This window comes from Schistocerca cancellata, chromosome 1, assembly GCF_023864275.1.
Source record: "Schistocerca cancellata isolate TAMUIC-IGC-003103 chromosome 1, iqSchCanc2.1, whole genome shotgun sequence".
NCBI lineage: Eukaryota > Metazoa > Arthropoda > Insecta > Orthoptera > Acrididae > Schistocerca > Schistocerca cancellata.
Genome location: NC_064626.1, coordinates 137,385,041 through 137,399,241, shown reverse-complemented (window position 1 = coordinate 137,399,241; position 14,201 = coordinate 137,385,041). Strand labels below are relative to the sequence as shown.

Sequence of the window (14,201 nt, the reverse complement as noted above, 5' to 3'; positions counted from 1 at the left end):
GCAGTCTGCAGAGAACAAGTGTATTGCTTTATAGTGAACACTTCTGACTTTGTTATTTAAAAGATGCTGATGCACGTTCGTTAAATGTAATCTTCCGCGTTTTACCGGCATTCAAATGCGAATGTAAAGAAGATTGTAATCGTAATGCGCGAATCCTTTTTATATTCTGCAGTAGCACTTTTCACTAAAGCGGAAAGGGGCGGGATTGCTAGATACGATAGCCAATATAGCCACCAGAGCGTAATTTCACATGCTTCGCCATGTTCGACATGATAAACCATTGCCACGATTATTAATTCACCGAGTGGTCGTCAATAATGCGTTCAATCGTCTAGTATGATCGTTGTTCTACACTCGTATTTCATTAATTAGCGGGTCGCCATATGCCTGACATTATTTTTACCTTTTTGTTAAAACGTTCTATAGCTCCGCAACACAAAGAAAATTCTCCAGAACGGTCAGAATGTAACTTTTAAATCAATACATATTTACATGCGCCAGTGAGAGTTACTACCATTAGTTAAGCTCCTTACGTTCGTTGTCAGGATGGCCGAGCGGTCTAAGGCGCCAGACTCAAGGTTAACCTTGCCCGCTCAGCGGGTGCGAGCATTCTGGTCCTCGTCTGAGGGCGTGGGTTCGAATCCCACTTCTGACAAATATTTTAACAACTCTGCAGGGATTGAAGTACTACGCACTCGTCTAAAGAAATGTATATTAACCACAAGTTGCATGTTCTCAGTGTTTCGTATGGCCGAAAACAGGAAATACTGTTAAACGTTCACATACTATGAATCAAAGACAAAATGTTTACAAGTAAAGTAGTATTTATTCCTGCAATCTCAGTGCTGTGATTTCCTAATTTCTGAGAGCATTCCTAAAAGGTTAATCGTCACAGGATCGGCAAAAGCAATCTATGACAAAATGTCATATGACCATCAAAGGGAGCAGATACGGCAAATGCTGCACTTACGACACCAAAATTAGCCTTTACATGAATATCGACTACGAACAAACAAACTATATTGTTTTGTAAATAATGATAGTAAGAAACTGATTTAACTTCATAATGCGACAGGTTTAATCACTAGAAAGATCAACAAACAAATGAAGATTCCTCGTGACTATTAATGTTTCTTAGTTCGCTGATGAGCATTGTGCTTTTACACACAGTGACCGTTATAAATTAATGTTTAGTATATCGCCACCCGCAGTGTTGCTTGTTTTGTTCTGTCAAAGAGAACATCATCAGAAATTCACTGCCTATCAGGGCCATCTTTACACTATTGGAGGCCCTGGGCACATTATGATAATGGGACCCCTATGGCCTTGTCAGAGCACTATTCTGTTAGAACAGACAAAGAAAGTAGATTGGTGAGGTTCTAGATATATTTTTATTTCTTTACAGTCACATTAAATGAATAGATAATATAATATAATCCACAAAAGTAACTCTTTTAGCATTCACAGATTAGAGCTTAAAAAGATTCTCAATGCGATTTCTACATGTGGAAATGTGTTGTCTTCAATTTTGTTTTCTTTCAAAAGGTGATATATTTCCAAAGTACTATTAGTTCCCCCATTTTTACTATGAACAATTTTTAATTATTCTGTTAATTGCAGACAATCCGTTGCCAACTCTTGCTCGTTAACGTCTTCATAATAAATTACAGCAATTTCTTTGCAACTTTGTTTCTTCTCTTCGGAACTCAGAATTTTGAAGCGAAAAATAAACCAAAACGTGAACTAATGTTCTCATACAAACTTAATCGCCGTTTGACATGAACACTCAGGGTATCAATTACAAGAAGAAAGGTTTCTACTTTGAATTTATCTTTTCCATCCAGTTGGACTGACGTTGTAGAGCCATCAAAAAAACTCTGGCTTGAGCTTCTACGTTTTGTTCTTTGAAATGGGTCCTTGTAATCAGTCCGGGTTTCTTTCTTTGGAGGACGATTCGAAGTCATCGAATTTATTCCTGAGGTTAATGATAAAATCATCAAGTGAAGCGAACAGATTAGTTGCAACGTGCAATGTTATTGTTTCTTTCTGAAAATAATTACTTGTTTTGTCTATTCTTTCCAATATAGAACTCCAAATTTCCGTTAGTATAATAAATTTTAGCTTTCCCATTTTTCTGGGGAGACCAAGGGCTTCGTTTCTAGTTTATCTTGCGTGTTACGTATCTTCTGCGATAGACATCAAAGTTTCTATAATTTATGAGCTTCGTGCAAGACGCTTACTGCGTCAGCTCGGGCTGACCATCTGGTTTGTGAAAGACTTTTAACAACTTTTTTTGAACCTAAATGTTCTGTCAATACACTCCATCGGTGGGTAGAGCTCGACAAAAAGTTGCACATTTTCTGAACCATTTCAAAAAGTCTGTTGCCTCCCATACATGCCCAGCAGCTTGGATACCTATAATTTTAGTAAATGTCCCACACATGGTACAAAAGTGGCAAACTCACATTCGTTGATCCTTCTTGCACACCAGTATACTTCCCCGACTTTTTGAAGCATTGTTGTAGCATTGACCTCTGCAATCTTTTATGGGAATATCATGATTCTCAAAAAAATTCAAGAAGCTTTGCGCTAAATACTCAGATTTATCGTATTTAGTATGAATACACTAAGCAGATTCAGAAGGATGAGGGTTGCAGTAGATACTGGGAGATGAAGAAGCTTGTACAGGATAGAGTAGCGTGGAGAGCTGCATCAAACCAGTCTCAGAACTAAAGATCACAACAACAACAACAACAACATCGTCTTTAATAGGTATAAATTTTAGGAACCTTTCGACAGGAAGACGGTCTTTTACGTGTCGAATTATAAAAGTTAGCTGGTCAGGTGAGACAAATTGGGCGTACTGTCAAAGCTAATGGAAAAATATTTTGCTTTAACTTCATTTATAATTTTTTTGGACCTGTTTTCCCATTACATCAATAAACTTATTACAGATAATCGCTGATAAATGAGAAATGTTACGTTTTCCAGGATTTCCAAATTTTTGTAAGTGATCTGCAAGAAATGGATCGAATCCGCTCAATAATTCCACACATCCCAAATAATTTCCATTGTTAGGAGATCCTAGGGTTTCATTGTCACCGCGAAATGGAAGCCCTCTCGATGCCAAAAATTTTACAACAGCTACAATCCTTTTATGTACATTCTCCAGTAATCCACTTCTTTTTGATGTTGAGATGGTAAGTATGTATCTATTCTACCAACCGCTTTACTTCGTGCCAGATAAATCATCATCGATTACCTGTGCGCTGAGCTATTTTCATGTGTTAAAATTATGTGATTAATGTGCTTCCAATCATTACATCCAGTCTGAGAGCATAGTTTAACATCACAGTTTAACACGACGTCAGCTCGCTTGGTGAATGTTTCTGGGAGTCGTGTAACGATTTGTTTCTCGTAGTTCTTCGTTGTCTTCGCTTTCGACAACAGTGTTAACATACGCTTATTTACCAGTAGAAGATGAAGGACTGTAACCACTGACAGGTTACAGCCATTGATTTCAGTTTTTCATCTTTTATTGCAAAGAGTTACAGTCGGCAGTATCGACAAACGTACAAATTCGTTTGTTTTGTTGCGTTCGGCCACACTGTTGCCTGTACTGTGACCAAAGCTGTGTTGAAGTTAACTTCAATTTGTGAGCTGTTGTGTTCACCGCTATAGCGAGATTCAGAGCCATAAAATATAAAGAAAAGTAGCCGTAAAATATTTAACTTTTGTGCGGAACAACCCGAAATTACTTTGTCTGATACAACCCGGACACACCATCGTGATAATTTTTCATTCCATCGTTATTACTTGGGCTATACATTGTCACAGTCTACAATACAGAGAATAATTATAAGAGATACAATAAAAATATAATTTTACTTACTTGCAAACAAAACTTGACACTACAGAGTTAAGTTCTTGCACTGACATACTCACTGCGAACAGATGACTTGTTGTCACTCAGCAGGCGCTTGTACCATGCAGTCCGCTGTACGATGCTACCCGAACCTCCTGTGTTTCTAGTGTGTTTGTGGCGTACAACGTCGCAAACGAGACAGTTAGTTATGTCGAATTACGAGCTACCATGTAACGTTTGAGAAACGCTACAGAAAAACGCGGCAGCTCGTGTAGCCATTGAGAGGTCAGTTTTAGATAACTAATGATAGCAAGAAGTTTGCTTTCAATGGTGAAAATAAACCCTTTCTGCCTTGAGCTTGCTCGTAGAGGTTAGCTTTTTACCAGCCGTGAACAGGGTGATCGTGATTTTAGTTATGCCGCAGGTTGTTGACACGGTTTTCTCGGATGCATTACACATCATGAGGTTGTGCGTAGCTTAGGACATACTTCAATTTCAGGGCTACAAAACGCGTCTCGTGCTGCAGTTCAGTCATTGGTCACTGAAAATCAGCTGTCGACAGTTGTTGTTGTTGTGGTTGTGGTCATAAGTCCAGAGACTGGTTTGATGCAGCTCTCCATGCTGCTCTATCCTGTGCAAGCTTCGTCATCTCCCAGTACCTACCGCAACCTAAATTCTTCTGAATCTGCTTTGTGTATTCATCTCTCGGTCTCCCTCTACGATTTTTACCCTTCACGCTGCCCTCCAATACTAAATTGGTGATCCCTTGATGCCTCAGAACATGTCCTACCAACCGATCCCTTCTTCTAGTCACGTTGTGCCACAAACTCCTCTTCTCGCCAATTCTATTCAATACCTCCTCATTAGTTATGTGATCTACCCATGTAATCTTCAGCATTCTTCTGTAGCACCGCATTTCGAAAGCTTCTATTCTCTTCTTGTCCAAGCTATTTATCGTCCATGTTTCACTTCCATACATGGCTAAACTCCATACAAATACTTTCAGAAACGACTTCCTGACACTTAAATCTATACTCGATGTTAACAAACTTCTCTTCTTCAGAAACGCTTTCCTTGCCACTGCCAGTCTACATTTTATATCCTCTCTACTTCGACCATCATCGGTTATGTTACTCCTCAAATAGCAAAACTCCTTTACTACTTTAAGTGTCTCATTTCCTAATCTAATTGCCTCTGCATCACCCGACTTAATTCGGCAAAGCATGTCTCATTTACGACAGTGCTCCGTGCCACACATTAACAGCATTTGTGAAGTAACTTGCCGTGTCTGTGTTTTACCTATAACTCAGATGTAGCCAGCGACTGATGTGGCAACACTGTAGCGGCAAGTGACAGATGTCAAGTATCAAGTAATTTTAAACGGACTAAAGTAAAGAGCATAGCATCTAAGCTTCGTTGATCTACGATCGTGCATTTATTCGTGTGTCTTACTAAGGTGCCTGAAGTTGTAAGAATCCAGTTTTGAAATCGACAGCGTTTAAAACAATCACTAAACTATACAGTTAAAGGAAAACGAAAGAAAATGTCTTTGGTCGACGTAGAGAAATGGGCTGGGACACGAGAATATGAACTGTAATTCAGCTAAGGCCTGAATCTTTCTCAAGGTCGCCCGTAGCAGAACACGGCGGACCAAGTTCGAGCCACAACTCGCAGCAGCCAAGGTCACTGGGCGCCCCAGGCCGTCCGAAAGAACCCACGCCAGTGGCGAATGGCGAACTCGTACATGCGTTGGAACGAAGCGGCCAGGCGTGACGTTCTCCACACAGCGCTAAGAGAAGGGTGCTGCGCAGCGCCCAAAGGCTGACCTATTCCATTCCAGCCGATCTCCTCCTGTTTGTTTTGGTTTGTGACGTCATTCGCAATCGTGCAGCGCGCTGCCACGTCATTAGACTAAACTGAGCTGGCCTCTTCTGTTTAATGGCTTCACGCGGAACAGCCATGTAGCAGAGATACCTGCGGAGTGAGCAAAGAGTTCTGGCCTCCTGTAAATATAATTTCAATACCGACAACCTCTAGCATTACTGCAGTTCCACACCTGAACGCTTGAATGCTGCCATCGTCCACGTGAAAGACGATATGTCTTCGCTGTTTGGATGGCCGCAACACTGGGATGAATGCGTTCGCAAGGGAAAAGAGGAAGAGGGCGGCTCATAAATGGCTCTGAGCACTATGGGACTTAACATCGGAGGTCATCAGGCCCCTAGAACTTAGAACTACTTAAACCTAACTGACCTAAGGACATCACACACATCCACGCCCGAGGCAGGATTCGAACCCGCGACCGTAGCGGTTGCGCGGTTCCAGACTGAAGCACCTAGAACCGCTCGGCCACACCGGCCGGCGTGGGAAGGGGGGAGGGGTGGGGGGGGGGGAGAGACGAGCACTTTGCTCCCCTTCTACGAACATCTACATCTACATCTAATCATACTCCGCAAGCCAAGCTACCTAATGGTGTGTAGAGGAGGATACTTCGTTACCACTATCTGATCCCTCCAACCCTCTTCCACTCGCGAATAGTGCATGGGAAGAATGGTTGTCGGTAAGCCTCTGTATTGGCTCTAATTTCCCGAATTTTCTCCTTGTGGTCAATACGCGAGATTTTTTTTTTTTTGGGGGGGGGGGGGGGGGGGGAAGTAATATGTTGTCTGACTCCTCCTGAAAAGTGCTGTCCCGAAATTTCAATAGTAAATCTCTCCGTGATGCACAACGCATCTCTTACAACGTTTGCCAGTGGAGTCTGCCCCAAAATTTCAATAGTAAATCTCTCCGTGATGCACAACGCATCTCTTACTTACAACGTTTGCCAGTGGAGTCTGTTTAGCATCTCCGTAGTGCTCTCTCGCCAGCTAAACGATCCCGTGACGAAACGCGCCGCACTTCGTTGGATCTTTTCTATCGCCTCTATCATTCCTACCTACTCGTACGGAGTTTTTATTTATATATTGAACGCATGATCATCAATATTCTGGAATGTAATAAGTTTCTTGTGTCACCTATAAAATGGCACAACTGACGAACTCGTTTATATTAGAAATGACAACTTTAGAGCTTCAGAACTATCAGTACCCTGAATCTAATTCTACCTGCTTCACATTTCGCATTATTGCTTTAATTTCTTACGAGTGAGTTAATATTTCTTTTTTGCTGTAGTTATTATAGTTCACATTATTTATGTTCTATTCATTTCAAAGAGGTCGTTTTCGCATTGAATGTAAGACTTCTTGTAACATGAACGTCGCAATGAATGTAATGTAAAATACACTGCCTGAAAAAAAAAAGAAAAAAAACTGCAGCTACTAGAAGGGAGGAAGGAAACGAAATGAAACTTCACGCATTGAGAAAGTATGCGATATTATTTCAGTAATTACAAAATAGCGTCTAATTTACAAAGAATTTGGCAGTATGAGCCCATTTGTTAGTGTGACGTTGCGCCTTCTCTGGCCTAGATGCATGCATTGATTCGATTGTGAAGGATGTCATACAGCCTTCCTCTCCCGAGGCAAGTTAGATCTCAACTGTTTGTTGTAACTGGATATCGATAGCCTAGATATTGACAATGCGACGGAGTCGACGTCCGAGCTGCTTCCATACATGTTGTATCGAGGACAGATCTGGGGACCTTGCTAGTTATGAGAGTACGTCACACAGAGCATTGTCCTGTTGAAAAACGGAAGCACGATACTATCACATGAAAATAAATCGGAACCTAGTCTCATAAGATTTGTTACACGTGACAAAGGAACTGCAACATAAACTTACAACCAAACTGACATAATGCCTGTCGGCTTCTGTCTCGCGTTCTTAGGCCGAGTGTCTGGATCTGTCAGAATTTCACCCTCCACTGGTTGTTGCGGACTGATCAACGGAAATGGAGTCTGAAGTTTTGATAATGCTTGCCAGTCGTGCTGGCAATACGTCAGAAAATCCGTCAAACAAAACGAGAGCAACAGGCAAAATGTCGGCAAATGGCCACGACAGCCTCAACAGTCCTGTATTAGAACAAATAATAGAAGTATTTCCTGTTGGTGGAGCCATAGGGTAAGAGACAAATTGATTCTTTGTGAAACTGTGCAGTAAAGGTTCAGTAAAATCTAATACATACGATAATTCAAGTACATCCATCGTCAGTTTCTGGCAAGTCATTGTTTTTAAACGTTAAAATTTTATTCTTGAAAATACGTCAACGGGTACTCAACATTTTGTAGCTGCAAACCGAGTGGGTGTAACATGCGTTAGCATTGACTTACAACTGCTTACTGGGAGAGTTAACAAAACATTGCCGTGAAATCTCTGAAAAATACAAATTTAAAAAGTCGAAATTGTTTCAGTTTATGATACTATGACTTGCGTTACAAATTTTTGCCCTAGTAAGTAAGACAAACTCAAATATTAATCTCTGATTCAGCACAATAAAAAATTAATTTCATAATATAGCACGAGAACAATGTTAATGATGGTGCTACACATTTCTGCCGTCACATGGTAACGAAAATTTATGTGCACTACGGAAAAGGGCACAACTTGACACTGTTTATTCGCATTTACGAGATGAATAACAATTTTTAAAGCGCATTTGCATTCAGGAATATATTCAGGATTTTTACCTCAATCGTACTAATCCATACGATGCAGGGATTTATACAAGTCGTCCCTGAAAAGAACTTTCCTGGCACGAACACGGCACTTGCCACTATTTACATGCACACATCCTGACAGACTTGTCCTTAGGGATAACCTGAAATGAGAGAAACAACTGCCATCTCTCGGTTTGTCACGGAACTATCAACTAATATGAATAAATCACATCACGTACTATGTTTTACACATAATAACTGTGTTTCTTAATGACAGTCCCTTGCCATTGTATAGAGCAGAAGTCTTCGTATGAAAAAGTGAGCGAACGGTAGTGGTCCCTCACAATACGGAGATTAGCTGACAAAGGGAACACATTGCAACTGGATTTTTGTATTTTTTTTATAGTTGGTACGTATACTCTAGAACTCAAGTACCAGCCAGCAAAAGTATTTCGGTACAACTATGAAAAATACTCGAAAAAAGTCTACTTTGGATTTTTCCGAGTATATTTAATATGCTAAAGCAATATTAGTTTTTCTCGACAGATTATGTGGCTGTTCGGTTAGACGTTTGCTTACGAAGTAGGTGCCATCGGTTCGGTGTGCAGCCCTGCCAAATTTTAAAAAAGGTTCATGTTCCTTGAACAATTCCATGAAAAGTAAAATACATAAGGATCAAAAATAATTTAATTTGTAGTGTTTTTTCTTTTAATTTAAAAAATCTTTTATAAAATATCAGTCATTAAGAATACACATTTGCAATGAAAGCTGGTTTTTTTGTGTGCGATATGTAATTAGAGATAAGACGTGCCTTTTCCATAAAAATGTCTGTTATTTAGCATATATTGACGAATTTTATATTTAAATGACATAGGTGTTCGAACCTAACGAAAAGAAAAACAAAAAATAATGACCGAAACGAGACTTCAACAGCGATTACCAGTCTCGAGCGTTACTGATTTTTCCCATTATTTTAAACTTCACGGATTTGCTGGTAGGGCAGTCGCGGCTCTTTAAATTAACTGCATTGGCCAGGATCTAACCTAAAATCCTACGTGGCAGGTGAGAATTCTACCACACAGCCACCCGGCCTCTCGAGAAAAATCGATCTTGCTTCAGCATATTCAAGACGATAAGGAAACTTCAAAGTCGATTTCCTCCAGAATTTTTTAGAGTTACATCGAATTTTTTTTTTGTTTGAATGAGGGGGTAGAACCAGTATTTGAGTTCTGAACTCCACGTACCACAAATACAGGGTGCGGCACGTAAAACCGGTTCGTAAAATCAACAGATGATCATAAAATGAAATGTAAAGTATTGCATGTGATTACAGACCTTCACAGCCGGTGCTGAAAGTGTCCTCCGCCCACCTCCGCACACATGTGAGCAAGATAGAGGAAAGTCATGTATACCCTTTCAGCTCTTGTGTTGAGATGGTATTGATGACATCCTGGATCCTGGACTTGAGTTCTTCAATCGTTTGTGGAATTATTACGTCTATTCTTCCTTTTAACAGTCTCCACAAGTAGAAGTCACAAGCGAACAAGTCTGGATGGTGACCGGGGAGGTCGCAAACCTTTGTTGGTTGACCTCTGTGATGTAAACATCTCATGCGGACGAGACAATGACGCAGTTGATGTATGGCATGCTGTACCGCCCTGCTGAAGGTAACAAAACTGAAGCTCCTCTTGTTTCAAGTTTGAATGAAACGCCTCCAGGATTCCCAAATCACGTCACTGTTCACTGTCGTCTCAACGAATATGGGCCCCATAAGGCGTTTGGCGGAAATGGCACACCAAACAACAATCATCTCGTCATGCAGTGGTACCTGGTGGATCGCGTGTGGATTTTCTGTCGACCAATACACGTTGTCTTGGGAATGAATGTATCCAGATAGGTGGAGCCATGCATAGTCACTCATGATGAGCCTTACTGGGTCAAAGACGCGACTGGCAACATTTCTCAACAGTCATGAACAGAAATGCACTCTCTTCTGCAGGTCAGGCTCCTTTAGTTCTTGCACAACTTATCCGGTACGGTTTCAACTTCAGTCCCCTTAAAACACGTGTGCTACTTCTCTCGCCCGCATGAACTTTTCGACTCAATCCCCTGCTTGACTTACGAGGACTTCTTGTCATTATCTTCTGCACCTGCCTCTTTAATTCAGGTGTGCAGACAGGTGGTGGTCTGTTCCTGGGAGCATTTAGAACCGACCCTGTATGCCACCATTGTCCAATCAACTCCTGTATGGTGATTTCACCTGGCACTGAGCGTCCTGGAAAATTCTCCAGAGACAAATTCTTTGTTTTAGCAAAATATCCAATGTGAATGAACGCTTCAACAATGGCAATACGCTCGGGTAACGAATACGGCCGTATCACACGTTCACACTAACCCCGCTTCACACAGCGAGGCGCTTTTCCTCAAATGGTTCGACAAGTTTCACTGGCTGCTGCTGCAGCTGTCTTACACAACAAAGGTCCGCGCAGTTTACGTACATAGAGGAAATAGTTCGTGCGCGACTGTCGGACGGCGTTTCTCGTTTCCCGCTATTATTGACGCACTGGAACATTATCGCTGCGTACGACGGGCCAGCTACAGGGTGTTTCAAAAATGACCGGTATATTTGAAACGGCAATAAAAACTAAACGAGCAGCGATAGAAATACACCGTTTGTTGCAATATGCTTGGGACAACAGTACATTTTCAGGCAGACAAACTTTCGAAATTACAGTAGTTACAATTTTCAACAACAGATGGCGCTGCAAGTGATGTGAAAGATATAGAAGACAACGCAGTCTGTGGGTGCGCCATTCTGTACGTCGTCTTTCTGCTGTAAGCGTGTGCTGTTCACAACGTGCAAGTGTGCTGTAGACAACATGGTTTATTCCTTAGAACAGAGGATTTTTCTGGTGTTGGAATTCCACCGCCTAGAACACAGTGTTGTTGCAACAAGACGAAGTTTTCAACGGAGGTTTAATGTAACCAAAGGACCGAAAAGCGGTACAATAAAGTATCTGTCTGAAAAATTTCAACGGACTGGGAACGTGACGGATGAACGTGCTGGAAAGGTAGGGCGACCGCGTACGGCAACCACAGAGGGCAACGCGCAGCTAGTGCAGCAGGTGATCCAACAGCGGCCTCGGGTTTCCGTTCGCCGTGTTGCAGCTGCGGTCCAAATGACGCCAACGTCCACGTATCGTCTCATGCGCCAGAGTTTACACCTCTATCCATACAAAATTCAAACGCGGCAACCCCTCAGCGCCGTTACCATTGCTGAACGAGAGACATTCGCTAACGATATAGTGCACAGGATTGATGACGGCGATATGCATGTGGGCAGCATTTGGTTTACTGACGAAGCTTATTTTTACCTGGACGGCTTCGTCAATAAACAGAACTGGCGCATATGGGGAACCGAAAAGCCCCATGTTGCAGTCCCGTCGTCCCTGCATCCTCAAAAAGTACTGGTCTGGGCCGCCATTTCTTCCAAAGGAATCATTGGCCCATTTTTCAGATCCGAAACGATTACTGCATCACGCTATCTGGACATTCTTCGTGAATTTGTGGCGGTACAAACTGCCTTAGACGACACTGCGAACACCTCGTGGTTTATGCAAGATGGTGCCCGGCCACATCGCACGGCCGACGTCTTTAATTTCCTGAATGAATATTTCGATGATCGTGTGATTGCTTTGGGCTATCCGAAACATACAGGAGGCGGCGTGGATTGGCCTCCCTATTCGCCAGACATGAACCCCTGTGACTTATTTCTGTGGGGACACTTGAAAGACCAGGTGTACCGCCAGAATCCAGAAACAATTGAACAGCTGAAGCAGTACATCTCATCTGCATGTGAAGCCATTCCGCCAGACACGTTGTCAAAGGTTTCGGGTAATTTCATTCAGAGACTACGCCATATTATTGCTACGCATGGTGGATATGTGGAAAATATCGTACTATAGAGTTTCCCAGACCGCAGCGCCATCTGTTGTTGAAAATTGTAACTACTGTAATTTCGAAAGTTTGTCTGCCTGAAAATGTACTGTTGTCCCAAGCATATTGCAACAAACGGTGTATTTCTATCGCTGCTCGTTTAGTGTTTATTGCCGTTTCAAATATACCGGTCATTTTTGAAACACCCTGTACCTCCAGCAGGTTGTGCGCCGCGCGCCCTCCGCGCTGCCTGTGCAAGTAGTGCAGTAGTCAGCCAGTAGAGCCCAGGCGCCTCCCCCGCCCAGACTTAACTGCCGTGAAAATGGTGCGGGAGGGTCGCGGGTCAAAGCGGCGGAGGCCTCCATACCGCGTTCAGGGACGGGTAGCATTCATTTCACGCTCGGTGAGGAGAGCCCTACGTCATAGTGACGTGGGTTCGCGTCATCGTGACGTACATAACCTAAATCGACTACACGAGTACGTGTATCGATCTTTGCAGTTGTATCGATAACGTCGAAGGTAAATGTAAATACATGTGTGATGTGTACAATCGAAGTGACAGGAGTTGTGTGATATGCTTATCCTATATGAATGAATGTCTGAACGAAGGAATCATAACGAAAGTATAAAAATCGTGTGTACAGAAACGTGTGTGTTTCATGAACATAACGAATGACTGAAGGAAGAAACCATAATGTAAAAAAAAGAACTTTTTTTTTAATCCGATGAATCGTTCATAAATCGTGTGGACAGAAACGTGAAATAGTTAATTTTAAGCTGCAATCCAAAGAAACTCTAATTTTATTGTGTTTCATGAATACAATGAACATCTGAATGAAGGAATCATTACCATAACGAAAGTTAAGAAAAGTGTCTAGTCATTTTTAAAAATCCGATTAATCGTGCGTATTTCATGTGGATAAAAACGTGAAATAGGGAGAAATTAAAGTCTTTCGTATTTTTAGAAAAGCCAATGAATTGTACACAATTCGTGTGGGCAGAAACGTTAAACTGAAAAATTATGGTGGTTCCGATGTTGGTGCCGAACGAAATATTATACCATCTAGTTCCATTTAATTTTGCCTTCATGTTGTAAGTTAACTTAGAAAATTTTGCTCTCCAGAAATAAATGTTTTCTGCTGATCATAATGTACTGACCTTTTACAACATGCGTCATTATTTTTCTTTATAAGCTGTATATTGTGAAAAAACAACGAGAAGTAAGTCACATTTACCAGCATTTTAAGCATCTGAAAGCAGTGAGTACTGTGCCATTTTTAGCTACTTTTTGGATGACTTTCACCAGTATGGAAATAGCTACAGTAATCATGCCATACACACACAAAATGTATGCCATGTCTATTGAGAGAATAAACACAGTATACCACCACCACTTATGAAACATCACATAGTACAAGAATCATTCACAAGTACTCTTTGGTCACAAACTTTCTTTAAAAGGAACTTCATCCTTTGTCTATTGATAAACAAAATGTGCAGTTACTCATAAATTTTCCTATTAGCTGTATGGCTGACATTCATATGCTTCTAAGAAAATTCTTAATGCCTCGGAACATTATCACATTCGTCCATATTACAAACAATTGGAAGTTTTTTAATGGGAAAAGTGTGACTGAAGCTGAGAAGGTTCAAAGAAACTTTGAGCGTTGTGCCAGTTATTTGGTTGAAGATGCAGTGGGTACCTCGTGCTTAAAGGTGACAGACATCTCAGTATTTGGATCTAGCATGTGGATCTGTCCTCTTGGCGATTCTCAGGAAAATCAACAACGATACTTTGATACTTT

At 41.5% G+C, this 14,201-nt stretch overlaps 1 non-coding gene across 1 annotated transcript; it reads left to right on the top strand.

The window, feature by feature from the left end:
• Positions 1-540: 540 nt before the first annotated feature.
• On the top strand, positions 541-655 carry Trnal-caa (transfer RNA leucine (anticodon CAA)). Its single transcript has 2 exons — positions 541-578; positions 610-655. It is a non-coding gene; the product is annotated as a tRNA-Leu (tRNA).
• The last annotated feature ends 13,546 nt before the right edge of the window (positions 656-14,201 follow it).